At 48.0% G+C, this 12,978-nt stretch overlaps 1 protein-coding gene across 2 annotated transcripts in view; it reads right to left on the reverse strand.

Annotated features, from left to right (window-relative positions):
* Window positions 1–12,978, reverse strand: part of LOC115130329 (transcriptional activator GLI3-like) — a 138,972-nt gene that overhangs the window by 86,547 nt on the left and 39,447 nt on the right. The window lies entirely within an intron of this gene.

Raw genomic sequence — 12,978 nt, forward strand, 5'->3', positions numbered from 1 at the left:
GTGCTCACTGCAGTCCTGATCAGAGTGCACGCCCGGCTCTAGTATTTCAGGAGTTCTCTGCCACTATAATGGAGCCTATGCTCTCTCCATCCTCTCTCCCTGGCATTCTCTCTCCTTTCCTCCTCTCTTCTCTCCTATCCATCACTCTCTAGTGACTCTCTCTCTCTCTCTCTCTCTATCCCACCGTATCTTTTTCCCCCTCTCTCTCATTCTTTCTTTTTCTATCTCACTTTCTCTCAGTGTCTCTTTCTTTCTCACTTTCTCTCTCTCACTCGCTATCTCTCTTTCTCGCCCAGCCAGCCGCTCATTAAGTCCTAATGCCCAGGTTTTTCCCCTTTTTATGTTGGGGCCTTCCATTGTAAAAGGATTCTCTGGATACCTTCAGAGAAAGCCCTCAAGCCTGAGCAGGGGAAGAGAGGGCCTTTAATGGAAGGGGGGAAAGGAGGAGGGAACGAATACAACAAATGACAAAATGAAAATATAAAAGAGATAATGAGGAATGGAGTGGAGCCAATTCCTTAGAGGAGGGGGAAAAAGAACGAGAGAGAGAGAGAGATAGAGAGAGTTGGGCCCTGGGACAAGGGAGCTGAAGTTAAGGGTGCCTGGCTGATTCAAAGTAATGAGAGGGAGCGAAGACAAAAAGCCTCTGCTTCGGAGGGAGTTGGTGTTTCTCAAAGGCAGCCGTTGTGTAGAACAAGGGTCGGAGTGCCAATCTGCTCCTGCCTCTCAGACATTTGATTTGGTACTCTACAGCCAGCACCATGTAGGAGTCTCCGCTGCCTTAAGCTACTACATGTGTTTCAGTCAGAGGAACACAAAGGGGCATTTTCATCAGTCTTGCACATTCTACCCCCGAACTGGCTTTGTTGTTGCGAAACCTTTACCATCGAGGAGGTGTCGTTTGCCTCTGAACAAGCGCCAGCGACACAACAACCATTCTCCTCCACCTGCGAACATTTGCAAGCCGTGTTGTCTGTGGCACGGTGATGGGGGTTTGGCTGAGGAACCCGACAAAAGGGGGAAGATGAGAAGAGGAGTGGAGGAAAACACAAAACACTTCTTCAAAGCTCCTCTCCTCCTGTGCGATAATCTCTCTTTCCGTCTTCCTTCTTTCTCTTGCAAATCAACTCCCGCGAAAAAGACTGAAGACTGCCCAATTAACAATGAGAGGGAGGCAAACATTTCAGCGGCTGGCTAGAGTTTAATAAGAGCGTAGCAGCTACCTCTCCAAGCGGCTTAGGAAGAGCTCGCTGTACATGGCACCTGCGCTATAGAGAGAGGGAATCACTCACGATTAGCAGCGCAGGCTGAAAGAAGAGACAGAGAGAGAACCTTCAAACTCCACCAAGAGGAGGAATCGCAAACACAACGAGAGAAGAGAACGGGGAAGATTAGTGCAATTGTGTGGGGTATTTTTCTGATCGACTTTTTTGGCTGCCGGTCCCATAGGATGCAGGTTTTGCCAGAATGTTTTCTTTTAACCCCCCCGCTGAGGGAGCTTCAGTGGTATCTCCCACAACAGAGTTCAGTTGTGTATTGTGTTGAAGGTGACGGAGTCTTAATGGAGCTTCTCCCAACGTCTGTTTACAGTGACATGGGAGACGTGTCAAGAAACTCTTCGTAGAACGTCACGACACGGGCACAACATCTCAGGGGATCCTGCGTGCTTAACCTCACACGTCATGACCTGTAGCATCTTGGACAATCAACTATTGGCCATCTTCCCATTTATCAATCACCAACGCAATAGCTGTGGAATTACATGATTTGGATCATGTTTATTTTCAGGATAACAAGCGAGAAAAGGAGACCGTCACCAATCTATAAAATGTAAATAAAAAAGCACTAAAAAGTTAGCTGTGGCGCAACACGGCAGAATTCGCTGTCAGTAACTTTCCGCCCTTGTCTTATTTCCCCTCTGCAGAGTGGTCCCATAGTGGCGCATTATGTAAATACAGCTGCTGTGAGTGATGCTTAGAGTAATTGCAGTGAGAAGCGGTGGGCAGGTCGGGAAGATTCCTGATTTCCCCCCACAGCCCGACTACTGCTCTCCTCGATAATCATCTAGGCTAATTTCGACGGCTCCCACGTCTCAATTTGGCTCGGCGGCACACCGCCCCCTCCCCTCGGCATCCCCAGGCCCCATCTCCCCGGCCCGGACCCCTCACTCCGCCGCTGGGGCTCTGCTGGGACCCTACCGCCGCTGGGCCCCTGGCTCTCAGTCCCAGCCCATAGCCTAGAGGGGAGAGGAATCAAAAGAAATCTAGGCTTCTTCGCCCCTTCCCGTGTCTCTCTGCTCTCCCTGCTCACCTCAAATCAGCCTCACAGCAGGGCCGTGCCTCACCCCCACTCCAATCCCTACTGACTACCTTTCATACATCAGGGGCCGGATGCAAGCCATCCGTAGGGCCAGAACCACTCTCTACAACCCCCCTATTTCATCAGGAGCACATTGTGAAGGAGCAGAGCTACACTGGCCAAAAAGAACAGTGATGAGTTGGGGCCATGCCTTTTTGAATTTTTAAGAATTTCACTCAAAGGGCACCCTGACTCATATACTCTTTTAAGAATCAAACCGAGGAGATGCATTTGCTCAGTGCTCGAAACCACAAACGCAATAACGAAGTCTGACCAGCATTGACATGGCTTCATATTCAACTAACAAGGTCGCCAGCATCCGACAACCTTGTCTGTTATCGTTATTGACCTCCAGTCTTCCACCACAATATAATATGACTGTGATACCGTACAGCTATGACAGAAGTGTGACTGGACTGGACGGGCTGGACGGGCTGCTAACTGGGTCTGTTAGGGTAGAGGGTGGATTCAGGCATGGCTCCCAGCCCACCAGGCCGGACTAGGCCAGCTTTCCACTGGGCCGGAGCATTGGAATCCCACTTCTGACGCCACTGTGATCCGGACGGGGCCTGTGGCACTCAGATTAGGAGGCGCTCGCCAAGAGAACATGGACACCCAGCCAAAGCAAAGAGGTGGGGAAGTGCCAACCAACAGTTAGAGCGAAATAAAAAATTGTTATAGTGAATTAGGTCCAACTGTCACTGTGGTGAATTCTCACCTAACAATACAGAATTATTAAAATACATAATACATTTATCTCACTATAGTTTCTACAAACTTTATGAAGAGTTTTTTTCATGGCTGCCTCTCAGAGCTGCTTTTCTAACACATTGCGATGGATGGTGTGTGTGTGTGTGTGTGTCAGAATACATGCGAGGAGATCAGACAGAGCAGGCTCCATTAAGACAGTTAGCCAGTGCTTACTAGTCAGAGGGATAATTAGACACTTCAAAGGCACCTGCCCGCTGCCGTCCCAGAGGGGGATAGAATCGCCCGCATCCTCCCTCCCCCTCCACCCCCTGCCCCATTTAAAAGCATGTTAACTCCTATCTGAGGCTAGCAGGCTAATTTAACTTTTGACATTTGATATCTGAGGAATGAGAGGGATCAGCCGTTTAGCTGGAACCGGATTACCTCCCTCATCCCCCCTCCCCTTCGGTCCTCTGCTGCCCTCCTCCCCTACATCCAACCCCCCCCACACATCCACCCCCACCACACACACACACCCTCTCCCTCTCTGTGTCAGGACGAGTGGATGGTGGATTCATTAATTTGCCCGCTGCTAAGCAGTTTATCAATGACTGGTAAATGTCTCAGGCTCTGAGTGGAACATCCATCGCTTGGTTCTTCTCCCTGTCCCTCTCTCCCTCTCCCCAGCTCAGTGGCCATGGTGATTAGGGTTCTTCTGATGTTAAATCCAATGTATGGATCAGTCCACTGCCCTGGCCGGTACTCACTTAGTTAGCTGTTGATCTATTCTGGCTGTAACTACCTGCTTAACAGCTCAACCAACAGTGTAGAGGTCGAATCAAAGTGTTTGAAGTAGATTCAGCAATTTCATGGCGGAGACATGGCGGTTTTGTAATAGTTTCCAGTAGCCATTTTTTGCGCTTTCAGGCATAATTTTGCGAAATGAAAATAAATTCTACACACAAATGACCTCTCACCCCCAGTAACCATTCCAGGGAACCAATCAGGTGCGAGCTTCGCTGACCTCTGACCTGCCATGTGGAGGAGAGGTGTTAAGAGTTCATTCGAGGCTGTAACCTCTCATTGGTTGTGGTCTTGACGCTCTCTGTTCAATGTCTACATTACAGGTTGAATCAGGGGCTTTGTGCGAGTGTGACGGATTTGGGTTAAACGCACAACATGCCCGAGCGCCTTTGATGCGGCAGCTGTTAACGCTTACCATTTCTCGCCCGCCGCATTCAGACATACGGGCTCTTTTTACAGGGAGAGCATGAGAATCAGAATTCCAAACTACATGCCAAACGTCATAAAAATAACACGACCAAACAGATTTCTGTACCGCTTGCCCAAAGCCATAAAAACAACCCAACCCGGCAATCAGGGGCTCTGAACACTCTGAACACATCCAGTCACCTGATGTCAGAAAGGGAAAAAAACGGAAGAAAGAAAACCTGCTTCAAGGTAAATCGACATTCTCTACCTTGACACGATAATCATTTGAAAGTCATCAGTTGATTTACCATGCCATTTTTCCTCACAGCTCGAGACTTGGCTTCTTTCCGTCAAAGTCTCCGCGTCGACAAATCACAGGCAACAATTAATCCTTTTACAAAGGTATCAGTCTTCATTTTACTCCACACAGCCCTCATTATAGAGCAGAGTTGGATAACTTCTACCACCAACTCCAGGTCATTTTCCCCTCCTGTGATCTAGGGGTCATTCCATGTCATTTCAGCAAGTCATGACACCCACCACCTCAGATGGTTCTGAACTTGTTTCTGTAGATGGAAACAGAGAAATTAAGCTAATTGATTGCACCTGAATTGACCATTTTAATTCATAGGATACTGGAGTAGCTAACATCCGATTTGGAACAAACTGTTTTGTAACAGTGTGTAAGACATCCAAAGAAATGGTTTTCGCACTTCATATGGATTCTGGATGCAAACAATTAGCTTAAACTCAAATTATATTTCAACAAAATAATGTTGCAGGAATTCCATTCCTATCTGTTTCAAACAACAGAAACTATTTCAGAATAATCTGAAGTGGTGGGTGTCAAGTTCCTCTTTCTTCAGCCTTTTGAGGTGGAACAACCCCTAGGAGGGAGTGACCACTCCGTAAACAGCACGTAATTCAGCCCCCCAAAACACCTAGGTGAAGCGCGGACCCCATCATTACACTGTCGCAGGCAGCCATAGAAGCCTTAGAGATGAAAGGATCAGACTCAACCACAGTCTGGAGCTGAGGAGAGGTGGGAGGCGGAGAAGGTGGCTAGAGGCAAAAAAGCACAATCTTTCTCCCTATGATTAGATAGCTAACTTAGTCAAAGCCAGGCCACCATGCTAGAGACGGAGAATGAGAGAGATGTGTCTTTGTAAAACTTCGACAATTACTAAATGCTGTAAGGTTTGTCTTGGAAGTTCGCTCCCGCAAATATCCAAAACTGGTGGAGTCACACAATAGTAGGTAAACAAGACTATTCTAATCAGAGAGAGAGAGAGAGAGAGAGAGAGAGATAGAAAGAAAGAGAGAGAAAGAGAGAGAGATGAGAGAGAGAGAAAGAGAGAGATATGAAAGAGTTAGAGTGCTGAGAGGAGAAGGGAGAGGTTAAGGTCCGTCAGCCTCAATGACTATCCCTCCTTTCTCAGATTTGTCTTCTACTTCTCTGTCACTGTCTTATCACCACTTTGTTCTATCACTCTCTCCCCGTTCTCCCTAAAACGCTCCTCTCTCCATGTCACACTCATTCTCAATGTCCCACTGCCCTTTCTCTCCCTCCCTCCCACTCTTTCTGGGAGTATTGCCTCCTGTTGCTGTCCCTTCTCAGTAATGAGGTTTACTCCACTGTGACCTATCCTGTCACTCCGGCCTGTGGAATCCTCCTCCTCCTTGCCATCGCCCCAGAGATGTTTCTGCCATCAAACTCCCCTCATCTTTAATCAACCTATTCAATTCCCATTAATCCCAACATTCCACACACACACAGCTGGGATGACCGACCGACACATTGCACTTTTCCCCTAAGGGAAACAGCTTTGTCTTTAAGCTCTGTTATGGTTTACATGATCATGACTTGAACACAGAGAGGGATTAATCAGTGTAACATGGTGGGAAAGGACTATTGGGATGTTTGGACGTACATGTGCTTTACATAATGGACCAACACTGTAAGGATAGGAGCTCCTCATTAGGCTAGATGGTTTTGAAACTTTTGCAAACTGTACATACTGTCCTATACGTATTGTATTGTACACCCCTAGATATTTTCTCCCCCATCCCATCTCCTTCCTCTCTTCTGACCCTCCTTCTCTCCATCCCCTCTTCCCTCTCCACCTCCTTTCTCCCCCCTCTCCCTCCCTTCCTCCCTCCCCCTCTCCTCCGTCTTTCTCTCTCTGGGGCTGTAGGGTTGAGGCAGCCCTATGCCGTAGCCCCATACTGAGCTGGTCTAGAGCCAGACCAGAACAAAGAACCCATTGAGCCAGCGTTGCTGCCAGGGCTGGGAAAACGTGGTCCATCTCTCTTCGCTTCCTCTACTCCGGTCTGACAGCACCACAGATGAAGTCATGAGGTCGCCAAACAGTTAATAAGCAGAGGAGGCCCATCCTCCTTCAGCTGCCCCCGGAGAGTGTGTGTGTGTGTGTGTGTGTGCGCGTGAGCCCTTATGGAAAAACCACATGTATTTCACGTGATCACCTGTGATGTCATGTGATCACATGTGATGTCATCTGTTCACATGTGATCTTATTTGAAGTTGATGTGAAAACATGATCTGATGTGAAATAAATGTGACAACATGGGTATGCAAAAAATTCAACATGTGAATCTGCAATTCATATGTGAGGTGAAAACATGTTGTTCTCCGAACATGTAAAAAGGTGGGGTTAACATGTGAACTCTACCGTATATGGAATAGTGTGAACATATGGCCTCACGTGTCTCTTTTGTTTTCAAATGTGAACATTTCAGCTCAACATCTGCAAATAGTTATGTGATCACACGTGGAAATCCACATGTGAAATATCATCACATGTGAAATGTTCCCCCCAAAAAATGTGATTTTATTTTCACACGTGAAATCATGTGGTTTTTCCATAAGGATGTGTGTATCTGCCAGTGTAACTACTTGCATGTGCGTGCGTAATTACGCATGCATGTGTGAATTAATGACTGTGTGCTCTACTGTACACACCATGGTACTGTACTGTAGATAATATTAAATCATCTATTAACTTCCGACACCTAATAATATTTCATTCCAGATTGTGTTCAATTACTCTGTAAAGGTCATTGTTAAAATGTAACGCCATCTAGTGACAGTTGCTCCAGTAGTTTCCTGCTTGACTCCAGTGATGTCCCCCTTTCTCTCTGTCTGACATGAGACACGTCTCCCATGGACTGGAGCTGTCACTGCGAGGCCCAAACTCTCAACATCATTAGGCTCACAGCTTCAGGTGAGACACAGAGAGAGCGAGAGAGAGCGAGAGAGCGAGAGAGAGAGAGAGGAAAGTAGCCCTCAGATACAATCTGTGTGTGTGTGTGTGTGTGTGTGTGTGTGTGTGTGTGTGTGTGTGTGTGCCTGTGTGCCTGTGCGCTTGCTTGCTTGCTCCCATTACAGCATATTTATCTCAATAACATTGAATAGGCACGGCCCTTTAACATGCCTTTAGAGGGTCGTTCAGTTGTCAGTGGCCCGGGGCATTGGATTGGCTTGTGTTAGGACTGAGGGGGAGGAGATGGTAAGAGACAGCTATGGCATTGATTAACATGAGAAGGGCCTTGCTCAAGTTCAAACTGCCCGCCCCTCTGCTGTAAGCAACAGCCGTGAGTTCAGTCCTCCCAGACAGTCAGACGTTTCTTCTTCTCTTTTCCAACCCCCCCTGTCTTCGCTACACATCTGAGTCCAATTCTCCGCATGCCCTCCTTTTTTGAAAATCACTCCCTCACCTCTTCTCTCCATTCCTCTCCTTCCTGGGTTCCACCGCCTTCCAACAGGCACATCCAAAACTTGAAACAACCTGAGCGTGGAGCTCGTTCCAACATGGATGTCGTTACTTGGTATTTCTTGGAACTGGCTGCCAATCGCGGCAGTTGTCTTCACACTTGAAAACCTGAGCTATTTACGAGGGCCCTGGGAGGGTGCGCACACAGCCGACGAGAGAGTGGGAAGAAAAGACGCTTCTCAACCTCCTCTGCTTCTAATCAATCACCAGAAATCACTGCCATGGTTTTACTTTCTTTGATCCTGGCTCCTTTTTCGCACTGCGAGGGGAGAGAGTGGGGGCGGAGAGGGGGAGGGAGAGGAGAAGAGGGGGAGACGGGGGAGGCAGAGGGTCGGGGAGGTCAGAGGGGAGAGATTACAGGGTTTAGGGTGCAAACTAGCACACGGTGCCCTCTTCCCTCCCCATCTACCCTTCAAACCTGAAACCTAAGATCACGTCTTGATTCATTTTCATGCATCTTGATCCGGGGTAAATGGACAAGTTTTACATACAGATGTTTTTGAAAAGAAATGCCAACTTATACACACATATGCACTCAATCATACATATACCAGCACACACTCTGGACAACAGACAAGTCATTCACAGACACTAAAACACTGTCTCACCAAAGTTCACATGCAGCATAACACACCCTCTCTCCCTGAAACACAAGACTTTTAATTTTTTGTAAATTTATTTAACCTTTATTTAAATAGGCAAGCCTATTTACAATGATGGCCTAACCCGGCTAAACACTAACCTGTACGATGCTGGGCCAATTGTGCGCCGCCCTATGGGACTCCCAATCACGGCCGATTGTGATACAGCCTGGAATCGAACCAGGGTCTGTAGTGATGCCTCTAGCACTGAGATGCAGTGCCTTATACCGCTGTGCCATATGAAATGGTTCACACACACACACACACACACACACACACACTAGTTACTGTCTCTCTCCAAGCCTCACATCCCCCTCTATCGCTCTCATCCAGCAGAGGTAAGCAGGCGCGAGCGAGTTAACAAGAAAAAGAATGAGAGAAAAGAAAGAAAGAGTGAAGAGGGACACGGACCAATACATTCTGCTGGCAGGGTCAGGACACTCCTGCTTTGTTCCTCTCCGTAGGAGGGAGGTCACTGATGCCTACCGACAAATGGACACAGTGGCAGAATGATACTGTTTTACTACTTTACTACTTTATGTCTTTACGAGGCCCCTGACTGTCTTTCCGTCCGCCGGTCCGTCTGTCTGTCTCGCTCTCTAAACTACACAGACAGGTCTAGGTAGAAAGTTGTTCTTAACAACAGGTCTATGATCAGATTACCCTACTTCCTTTCCCAAACCATAACCGTTGAAGGGACAGAATATCTGATCCAGTGTCAGTAGTTAGGGGGAGACTGCTATCCACCTCCTCCGACCTCCTGCACAGACAGGCCAGGCTGATCCCCCTCTGTGAGTATTGAGGATGTTCATTGGTTAAGGTTCATGCTCCTGACCTTGTTGACCCCTGACTTCATAGGCCTTCACGGCTTTCACCATTTCACTGAAAAGGACCCCAGGAGCTCCATGGACAGTATTTTAAAGGTTCATACAAACTATACTGACAGATTATACTGCAATATAATACTACCGGCTGAATTAATAAAATGACCAATACCAAATGTGTTTGCTTCCACTCCCTTTTCGGTAGACATGTGAAAGAAGGTGACCCATATTGAACGACTTCACTACATGATGCCAGCACCAGAATCTTGAGAAACACCAAGCCCCAGCAAACACTCCTGCCAGATCCCCTCAAGACAGTGGGCATAAGAGAGGTGGGCAAAACACCTCCACCTCCCCCTAACCCCTGAGGGCCAGAGAGAGAGAGAGAAAGTATCGCGATTCAGATTCTGCATGCTACAGTTGAGTACTGCTAAAGGCAGTGCGAGAGGCTATGTGGAAGCAGTGGAGTTTCTTCCCAGTCCGGAGGTGGATGGATGCTGGATGGATCAGTGTGATTCCTCCACTGTGGGTCCTCCAGGCAGGCATGCAGGCAGGGGGAGGTCAGGCTGGGTTGAGGTTGTTGGGCAGGGCCTGGGCTAGCTAAGGGCCCCTCCGCCCTGACGAGCAGCGGGGCCGCCCTAATCCTGCGCCTCAGGCCCCCGTGAGGCGTCCCTGCCAAAGCCCGTCGCCCCGTTGCTGCAGGAAATTGCCTTCAGTGCAGAGGTCCATGAAACGGCTGACTCACCAGTGGAGTCCACAGCATACTGCACAACTGTGTGTGTGTGTGTGTGTGTGTGTGTGTATATAGGGCCACATTGACTTTCTGTTCATATCTCTGTATCTAACAACCGCTCTCACTCTTACCATCGTATTGTATCATTATACTGTTTATCTCAAACACTGTGAACGTGAATAACGTAAAGTGGTCATTCCTTCTGTGTGTGTGTGTGTGTGTGTGTGTGTGTGTGTGTGTGTGTGTGTGTGACTCAGACAGAGCCTAGAAGCCGCCTTTCGTCCGAGGCATGGGGTGGGTTTGTGAAAGGGGGTCTCTCTCGCCTCCTCCATTGTGCTGTTTGTCCCTTATCCCTCCATCAGGCCTCTATCAGACCCCCTCTCATTAACCCCCTGGCTGGCTGGCTGGCTGAGAGAGTGCGAGGAGGGACCCACCTCCCTGCTTTTTACCACAGGAGCCACATGGTCCTCACTACACCACTATACATACAGGTATACAGCCCACACTTGCACACTCACAGTCAAATCTACTATTACCACAAGCAGACTACAAGTCTACAAGTATAATTCATGCAATCGCAGCCCCAAACATAGACATACTGTAAATCAATAATATCTAGAAGATTTTCTCACAAGAAATGGCGACACCACTACCATACCAGAGCTGCTAGCCAGAAAGTCTTGTACAAGCTGGCACTAAATGATGAAATAAATTATGATTACACAGGCCTACTTTCATTTCACCAACAACTCTCCTCCACCCCACTTCTCTCTTTGATATCATCCATATTTTTCAAAGCCACTCATAAAATCTCAATTTCTTTGTTAACGAAAAAATCTGACTTTTGGGGGTAAAGAGAGAGGAAAGGTGGAATGAAAAGCGGAGAGTGGTGATGGTGGCAATGCTCGTGTGTGTGTGTGTGCGTGTGCGTGTGTGTGTGCGTGCGAAGGAGGGAGTAAAGAGGCAGGAGGACAGTGGAGAAACAGTTGATTATGAGTCCCATTAAGTGATCAATGATTTCATTAATAAGATGGATCGCGCGGCTGTCATCCCGCTGACAGGGTGCTGAGGGATCATCTGTTCCCCACGCTCCATTTTCCCCAACGCATCGAATACCAGCCCCCCCACCCCCTCCTCTCCCTCCTTCTCTCCCTCCTCCCTGGCCCTCCATCCCTCCAATATTTCCAGACACAAGGAAAGCAATGGAAAAGCGATGGGGGCAGAGGTGGGGGGTTGTGTTGATGGGGGTGAGGAGGTGGGGAGGGAATGATGGAGGAAGGGGGGGTGAGGCAGGCAGTGGAAGAAAAGTGAAAATCCATTTTGAAACCCATTTTCAATTAGGGTCCACAAGCTGTTATCACAGGTGTCGCAGAATGGGGGCCCCGTAAGTGAAAATGTCTCCTATCCGTTTCTGAAATGAAACCTTATCTGGGCAGCACAAAGATGGCCAGGGACAGCGTATCTGTAAATGACTTTCCATCCCCGCTGTAAACCGGGAACTTTATTTCTGTCAGATGACATCCCCCTTCTATTTACCGTGGATCATTTAAATGGCTCCCTAAAAAGAAGGTGGCCCCTTATTCTTTCTCCTCTATCTCTCCCCTCTCTCTCTCTCTCTGTATCTCTTCCTCTCCTCTCCTTCCCTCTTTCAGAACTTTTTTTTTCTATTTTCAAAGCAGTCAACAGCTCCTTTTCTCTCCGAAACACTTTTGCCACGCTCTCCGTTTGGGTTAGGGATATCGCTGGTAACCTACTACACATAAGCAGAAAATTCCTTGCCCTTCAAGGCTTAACTTTTGTGCCTCTGAGACTCCTGCTCCTGCCCTTCCAAGCGTGACCGTTTAAAGGTCTCCAGTCCTTCCTTCATAAACCATTAGGTTCACAGACACCCTGCTACTTTAGGCCATGCATTCCACTACAATTTCCTAAACTAGCTCGCTAACTCAAACCCTCCCCTCTCACTCCAATTTTTCTTTAAAAAAATGTCTCTAATTTTTTATCTCTACTTCCCCTCTCTCGCTCACTCTTTCCGTCTCTTCTAGCCTTCTCTTTCTCTCTCTCTCTCAATCCTCTTTGTCCCTCTCTTCCCTCGCTTTCCCTAATTCAGCAGCGTCCATAGCAAAAAAGTCCAACGGACCAACCAACCAGAAACTTTTTTCCCCTCTCTCTCTCTTCAATCAATAGGCCTTCCCCTCCCTTCTTCCCTCCCTTCGTCTTACTTTTTTTTATTATCAAATTATCCCATGACGACAGGATTTATTCAGCCAAAGAGCATGGACATCTTTTTTTGGAGGGACCAGGGAAGCAACAAAAGAATCAGGAGACTTTGTGGTCCACCTGCCTGGAGAATGATGAGAGTGGGGGGGGGGGTCTCCCCCATGCCTCCTCCCTGCCCTCCTAAATAACACCAATCACAGCATTGTTGTGGCCCAGTCGGTCCTTTTGAGCTGTCAGGCCAGGGGAGCGGGCGAGGACATGAATGGCACACAGGATGGAGCCACCATTTAGCCAACCATGTGGGAACGCTAGCTACAGCTAGCTCCCCCTCCAATACTCCGTTACAGCACCAAGCAAGCTCTCTCAACTCAGACCAAACTTACAGAGAAGAAGAGGAAGAGAGATCAGAAGTGAGAGGAGTGCACGTCGACAGAAAAGAGAGGGTAGTGGGATTTTTTATTTTTTTTTGAAAGTGAGAGAGTGAGAGATAACAAAGAAGCGAGAGAAAGGAA

This window comes from Oncorhynchus nerka, linkage group LG6 (assembly GCF_034236695.1).
Source record: "Oncorhynchus nerka isolate Pitt River linkage group LG6, Oner_Uvic_2.0, whole genome shotgun sequence".
Taxonomy (NCBI): domain Eukaryota; kingdom Metazoa; phylum Chordata; class Actinopteri; order Salmoniformes; family Salmonidae; genus Oncorhynchus; species Oncorhynchus nerka.